The following is an 8,044-nucleotide window of genomic DNA, read 5'->3' as shown; positions in this document are numbered from 1 at the left end:
GTAAGACCATGTCTAGGACATGGCATCGGCGATTATATATGTGCCAGTGTAAGACCATGTATGAGACATGGCATCGGCGATGATATATGTGCCAATGTAAGACCAAGTTTGGGACATGGCATCAATGATGATATTTGTGCTAGTGTAAGACCATGTCAGGGACATGGAATCGACAATGATATGTGGATTCATGTAAGACCATGGCGAGAACATGGCATTGGTACTTTAATTGGTGTATGACAATCCTGGGTGTTCTTTAGTATTCTGGTGGTTCAACGGGCCATTCAAGATGTTGGGTTAAGAAATGGAGTGATACGAGTAAGAATGTATGGTACAGTGATGCGTGATATTCGTAACAGGTTTTAAAAATTTATAAATGATTCGTTCTTGAGACTAACTTATTATCACGATTAAGGCAAGTGTACCTATCGAACAGAAGTATAGTTTAGCAAGACCGGATTGTCGAACCCAAAGGAACTATGAGTACTAGTATTTATTTCCTTTTTATTATCTAGCCTAAAAATTAAGAGGTGTGGTTATCTAAACTAATTACTAACTAAGAATGCACAGAAAGAAAATTTGGGAAAATACTTTTGGGAAAATTCGATTGATTAAGACAATACTTAAGGAAAAATCCACCTAGACTTCACTTGTTATTTGACTCTGAATCAGACGATTTATTCATTTGATTTGATCCGTAGAAATCCCTAAGTTATATTATTATCTCTCTCGAGACTAATAACGTCTAACCCTAGGTTGAATAATTGAAATCGCTTTCTAATTAACACCCTAGAATTGCATTAACTCGATCTATGGATTCCCTTATTAGGTTTCACCCTAATTTGGCAAAATCTTATCACCTTATCTCTAGGCGTGCAATCAACTCCGCTTAATTATGAAAATTTTACTCTTAGACAGGGTCTATTCCTCCTCTGAATAAGAGCTTAACTTGAATCAATATCCTGGAATATCAAAACAAGAATTAAGAACACATGACTAAGAACAAGTCAAATATTTATCATACAATTCAGATAATAATAAAAAGATCCATCTTAGGTTCATTTCCCTTAGGTATTTAAGAGGTTTAGTTCATACTTATGAAATAAAACATCTCAAAAGCATAAAGATAACAAAACATAAGAAAACCCAAAACTCCTGAAGGAACTGGAAGGGTGGTCTTTAGTCTTGATGATGAATCCGACTTCTGAGATGGATCAATCGGCTTTCCTTGAGTAATTCCTCACTTCCTACTCTGCGGCCCCCTCTTAAGTTCCTCCTCAGGAGTTTAAATAGGCTTTTGGATGCCTAAGAGCCCTAAAAATTGGCCTTTTTCTGAATAGGACTATACTTGGGCTCGACAGGGACACGCCCGTGTGCGATTGCTCCAGCCCGTGGTCAAGGTTGTTGAATAGGCACGAGCGTGTAGTCTAACCGTGTAAGTCGTTCTTCAATCCTGCCAAATGGACACAACTGTGTGACACACTCGTGTGAGGAAGTCCAAGCCGTGTTGATTTCCCACGTGGGTCTATTTTCTCCGTTTCCGGCCAGTTTCTCACTGTTTTTACTCTCCTATGCTCTCCTAAGTATAAAACATGAAATTAAAGGATTAGGAGCATCGAATTCACCAAATCTAAGGAGAAACCATTCATAAATGAACTAAGGATGGGATAAAAATATGTATAAATTACGTTTTATCAAATACCCCCACACTTAAGCATTTGCTTGTCCTCAAGCAAAAATCCTCAACTCATAATCAAAATAAATTCTTCTCAATTTATAATCCCTATCAATAATATCTAAAAATAATCTATAAGTACTATTACATTGAAAATGCAACTAAAAGTACATCAAAGTTTCAAACATTCCAAGTTGAGCATTTTATCACGAAAACATAGGTGTCTCCCCTCATCTAAGTGATTACCTTTGATCAAAATATCACAGAGTTTAAAATTCTCACTAAAGATTCAATCATATCACTTTAGTCAATATAAAAAGTTATTACCATAGGCTTGCTTGAAAATCAAATCTCCACCACTATAAATTGAGCTGGTACATCAATCAAAAAGGTTTTTTTAGAGGGTTGTAACGTGGCTTTGGTTAGGGGGTGTGGCCACAAGCTAAAAGAAGATGTTAGAATTGAGATTGAATTGAAAAATTACCTAGCTAGAAAAATAACTAGTCATCAATTGAATACAAGTGAGCTTCTTCTCAAAAAATAGAATTAACACTCAAGCTCAAAAATGACGAATTACTACTAATATGTATGTAAGTATTTTATTTTATTTATTTAATTTTTTTTAGAACAAGTCAAATATTTAGAAGCACAAAACATAACTAAGCAATTTGTTCAAATCAAATCTCGACAAAAATAGGGATCAAATTAGGGGATTTCAACAATAATGGGTTATGGGTTAATATTGAGGGTAAATCAATTAATGGCTTGTTAGGTTCAAAAGGGGTTCACTAAGGGTTAATTATGGAGGTAGGCTTTTGTGGAGTGAGTGGGTTAAACCTAAGTGCCTTTATCATCTTGACATATCAAATCAAATGGTGTGGTCTTGACATGCATAATCAAGCAAGTTCTAGAATAACAAATCAAAACTGACGCACTCATAATGAAAGTGAGCATGAAAGGAATAAAATATGCTCTAAAGGCTCAAGATCTCACAAAAATTATGGCTTTTTTGTGTTCCAACTTGTGAATTTCAACTCAAGATAATACCTAAACTTAGGGAAACAACCTAAAAGTTTTTAATTCTTCAAAAATCAACTTATCATGCTTGATTCCCTAATGTCTTAAACTTTAAATAATCAATGCATAAACACGTATATTTTAATTCAACACATATCAATAAAAATCATAAATTAATCAAAATTTATTAAAATAGTGATATGAGTGATTCACGTGAGAATAAGACAAAATTTAGGGATTTCTAATGATGATATAAAAGACCCCCACACTTAAGATGTACATTGCCCTCAATGTACAAAGAAAGATATATTGACAAAGATAGATTTATAATCATAAGATAGGGAGAGAAGTGAAACTTCCTGAATGATGAATGAACTCCTGAATTGGAGTCATAGAGAATAAATGGCCAAAGCAATGATGAGGGTAGAGGAGGATACTCTGGTTGTGGTAGAGGTTGGGTTCCACAAATGCTGTGCCAAAAGAATATTATATCTCATGTTGGCTATGGTGGTGGTCGAGCAGGGCATGGCAGTCGTGGAGAACCTTTCTCAGTGGAGTTTCAAGTTCTTAAGTAATAGTGAGCTTTGGAGCTCTTTCTAACTGTGATAGAATCATGAACTTTTTTAGGAAATATATAGAGAAGAACAATTACTCGTAATGAACTAGCCGAAATTAAAAATTGTAAAATAATAATTATAAAACCTAATAAAAATAAGCTTAAAGAAAAATAAAAACTAGTCTTAAAATAGAATAATAGTAACAACATAAAATAATAAATAAAAGTTTTTAAACATCTTCATCGCTAGATGGTTCGCGAGGTGGGGGACGATGAGATGTGGAAGTGCTGACAAATCCGCTGTAGAGTAGCATCAATGCTATCGAAGTGCTGAAAACACTACAACTTGAATCGAGTAAGGCGTTCAGAGATGTTAGCGTATGAAGCCGCCGCATGAATTGGACGAGAGGGGGTGGTGGCTGAGATGGTGGGTCCTCATGACATGGAGGGACATCATCAGTAATGTCCTCTAGATCCTCCTCCTTGGTGGACTGGACGAGGCGGTACTGAGGAGGGTAGGTGCCACGTCGTTTCTTGATCATCCTCATATTAGCATGCTCGAGATGCCCTGTGGGGACATCTGGCCGGTGAGAGTGAGCGAGGATGACTGGGCTGCTATGCTGAGGAGCCCGAAGTGCCGAGCCAGTCGAGTCACATAGGGCCCGATAGAGATGACCCCTCTCCTGTGCCCCTCCGTCTGGTGGCGAATGGCGAGGGTAATAAAGTAGGCAAGGTCGATGACGTGCCCATTCGCCATACTCCATAAGAAATAGGCGTCGTGGGTGGTGACGATGTCGGTGCTCTCTCGTCTCCCTGTTAGAGTGTGAGCCAAGATGGCGTGTAGATACCTCAAGGATGGAGGGAGAGTCGATGCCTTGGAGCGGCTAGGATCGTAGGTGGCCAAGGCAGAGACGAGGTCCCTCCAGAATTTTGAGGGGGAGTAGTGGATGTGGTGGTGGAGGGTGTTGAGTTCATTATCGTCCATGAGTTCCTCCGTGTATAGCCCTAGTGTAATCCCGAACTCGGGTACGCTCAACTGGCGTACTAGACCACCAAGGCAGAACTGGACCATTCCAGGATCATCGAAGTTTGTCATGATAGTTTAAATATGGAATGTCGAGCAGAGTTCCAATGTGAACTCGAGATATGTCGGCTCAACAATCTCAAAGAAGAGCCCCCAGGGTCAGTCGTTAAGAGGGCTCGGACCGTGTCAGCCAATTGAATCTGTTCAAGTGCGGCCCAGTCAATGCACGGCCCACACCTAAGGGTCAGGCCCATAAAATCTGATATAATTCCCCCTAGGGTCCCAAGGGAACCTGCAGGAACGGGTGCCTAATCTCCATGGTAGGACCCGAGGATGATGCTGCTCCTTTCCTCTTCTTCGAGGCGGGAACAGCGGTTTTCTCACTATGTAAGGACGATATTGTACCTGCATTGAAAAAATGAAGTTCAACCAATATACCCCAAGAATAGTATGGAAAATCAAGACTAAATACGAATATTTCATGAGATTTACGTACTAGATGATACAAACTAAAACAACTAAATATATCAGGTTATAAAATTATGGGAATAATGAATGAATGCTTATGGGTAAGCATAAATTTCAAGGAAACAAGGAAAAATGAAAGAGTATAGCATAATGTAGTAACTAAAATGAAAAAAAATTTATTAAACAAGCATGAGTTTTTTAATATTCTAACTATGAATATTCATTCAAAATAGTTCAATAGAGTAGAGAAATCATGAAATAACCAACATATTTAAAGAAAATAGAGAGAAGAGAGAAAACAAACGCAAAAGGAAGGAGCTTGGGGCATCGAAATCGGTGTTGTAGGCGGTGCACAGGCGTGGGGGGTAGGGCGTGTGAAGTTATAGTGGCTAGGTTTAGGGATTTTTGGGGAGCGAGATGATGAATAGTGAGGGGTTTATATAGATTTTAGGGTACACGGCCATGGGACACTCCCGTGTGGCCTAATTTTTGCCCGTGTGTTTTGCGAATTTTGAATTTGGGCGCGTCTAACATTCAGCCCACGCCCGTGTTCTTTGGTCGTGTGGGTGCACACGGCCGTGGCGCCGTTGCCGAGGAACTAGGATATTAGGAACACTATATTTTTATTACTTTAGCCATTTTACTTTTGTTGCAACTTAAATTTTTATTTTCTTTTCTAATTCTTCATTTATTTTCTTCTGATAGGTTTTTCTAGTTTTGACCAGAAGAAACCCATCAGGACCATTACTATTTGATAGTGAGATTGATTGCACAGTTCACAGAAACTGAAGAGAAATATGGCAAAGCTTACGATACACAAAAGAGCAAGAGCACGATACTTCAACCACAATCGAGGAGATGGATGAAAACCAAGAAAATTTGCTACCTCCGTATGTGACACACGATCAGCCCCACGGGCGTGTAGTCTGGCCGTGTGTCCCCTGCACCCTATTTTTACAAGTTAGTATGCATGGTAGTAAAAACACGGGCAGAGACACCACCGTGTGTGTAATATCCTAAATTAGGGCTTAATCGGAATAGTGGTTTCGTGACCACAAATCCGAGATAGAAATAATTATTTTACAATGATTTTGATGTTTATGATATGATTGCATGATTGTATGAAAATTTCGTGATGAAATTCTATGCCTAAAGTGCTTAAATTGAAAGTAGGGACTAAATCGAATAAGTTGCAAAACTTGCATTCTAGAAGTTTTTAGTATGAAATTGTTTTGGAATATTAATGAGGAGGTCTTAAATAGCAATTTTACCAATTTTAAGTTCATGGACAAAATTAGGACATGGAAGGAATTTTTGGAAAGTTTAGTAGTAAGGGTATTTTGGTCATTTAGTTATTAAAATGAATTAAAAACAAAATTAAAAGCCAATTCTTGTTCATCTTCTTTATTAGGCCGAAATTTCAAGGGTTCTCCATAGCTAGGGTTTGTTTCAAGCTTCCAAGCTCCATAGTAAGTGCTTCCAAGCCCCATTTTTAATGATTTTTACGTTTTTGAGATCCCGGTAACTCGATAAAGCTTATGTTAGCAATAATTTAACCTAGGGTTTATATTTGGAAAAATACCCATAGGTGAAATTTGTGTATTTTGATGTTTTATGATAGAATATGAAGTTTTAAATTATGTTAGACAACTTGTACTACTCGATTTTAAGCAAAAAACGAGTAAAAGGGCTTAATCGGTAAAAATACCTAATAGTCACAAGTACATGTTAGAGTGAGAATTTGATGTTTCCATAGAAAAGAAAAGTGATCAGCATGTTGTAAAACATAAGAATAAGGAATAAAGTTTAATCCCGAGCCTAGGGGCAAAAATGTAAATATGCAAAAGTTTAGGGGTAAAATTGTAATTTTGCCAAAATTTGAGTTAAGGATTAATTTGATAATGTGAGTCTTAAATAAGCTAAATGTGTTATTTTAGATCAAGAAAGACGTGGAATCGACCTCAATCGAGGAAAAGAAAAGATTGTGGACTAAATTGCAAAATCTTTGTATTTTGGTACCAAGGTTAGTTCATGTGTAAATAATGTAGCATAATGGTTATTTTTAAGTTATTGATGTTAATTATATGTTATGCTGAATTTTATTATGAAATGTATGCTTTGTGGTTAATTTCAAATAATATGTAAATTATGTGAACTACTTGTTAAATATAATTGTTACTAGAGTATTGATTTGGCATTCTACGGAAGACGGCAAGGATAAGTGTTCGAGGAAAAAGCCCGTTTGAACCTTAGGAATAGATTAGGATACAAGTGACATGTCACTAGGATGGTTGAGCATCCGAACTCGTTGAGTTGAGTCCGAGTTCACTTATGGATGTGAATGTCCGAACTCGTTGAGTTGAGTCCGAGTTCGTGAAATGTAACTAGGCACCCGAGCTCGTTGAGTTGAGTCCGAGTTCACTTATGGATGCGAACGCCTGAGCTCGTTGAGTTGAGTCCGAGTTCGCTTATGGGCGGGTTACATGATTGCTTGATTGAATATGTGGCACTTATGTGCAAGTTATCCATGTATCCAATTATATTCGATGTGTTCAACGGGTAAAGTTCTACTCAAATGGAGGAAAATTTCGAGATGTAAAGAGACGTATTGGTAAGTGATATGAAATGAATATTTTGGACAGGTATGTATTTAACCCTCGGGTTGAGTATTGATACAACCACGATAAGGTAATAAGATGATGAAGAATGATTAAAAATGTGATATGTGTTTTAGTGATGTATGCTAATGTTGACTGGTATAACTGTTTATTATGTTACTTATTATTTGCATATGAACTTACTAAGCATTTATGCTTACTCCCTCCTTCTTACTCATTGTAGTTTTGGACAAGCCAGCTCAGGAGTCGGGATAGGTCGAAGGCTCAGTCACACTATCCAGAAGATTTTTGGTAAATGGCTTGTAAATTTAAGTATGGCATGTATAGCAATATACCCATTTTGTGTAAATGATCTTATGGTATGGTTGTGAAATGGTTGAGGAAATGCTTGATAATGATAAATTATGAAAATGGTTAGTTTAGATTATGTTTGATGTTAAGGAAAACTATTAAGATACTTAGTGCATAAAAACTCATAAAAAGGATGAAATTTACCATAAACAGAATACCGCAGCAACACTAACGCGAGTTTGAAAATTTACTAAAAATCATAGAAATTGAATTTTGTGGTGAAATACATATCAAATTGAATCTTATTATGTCTAGTTTCACATGAAACAAATGAAACAAGTAAATGAAGTATATGTTAGAAGATATTTTAATTTTAGTGAAACAGAGTCATAGCA

At 37.0% G+C, this 8,044-nt stretch overlaps 1 long non-coding RNA gene across 1 annotated transcript; it reads left to right on the top strand.

Moving 5' to 3' along the window:
• The first annotated feature begins 6,676 nt into the window (after window positions 1–6,676).
• Window positions 6,677–7,760, top strand: LOC128291643 (uncharacterized). The gene is made up of 2 exons (XR_008281454.1): window positions 6,677–6,763; window positions 7,582–7,760. It is a non-coding gene; the product is annotated as an uncharacterized LOC128291643 (long non-coding RNA).
• The last annotated feature ends 284 nt before the right edge of the window (window positions 7,761–8,044 follow it).

The sequence above is a fragment of the Gossypium arboreum genome, chromosome 4, assembly GCF_025698485.1.
Source record: "Gossypium arboreum isolate Shixiya-1 chromosome 4, ASM2569848v2, whole genome shotgun sequence".
NCBI classification, from domain to species: Eukaryota; Viridiplantae; Streptophyta; class Magnoliopsida; order Malvales; family Malvaceae; genus Gossypium; species Gossypium arboreum.
The sequence above is the reverse complement of the archived record's forward strand: the minus strand, read 5'-3'. Positions and strand labels throughout refer to the sequence as shown.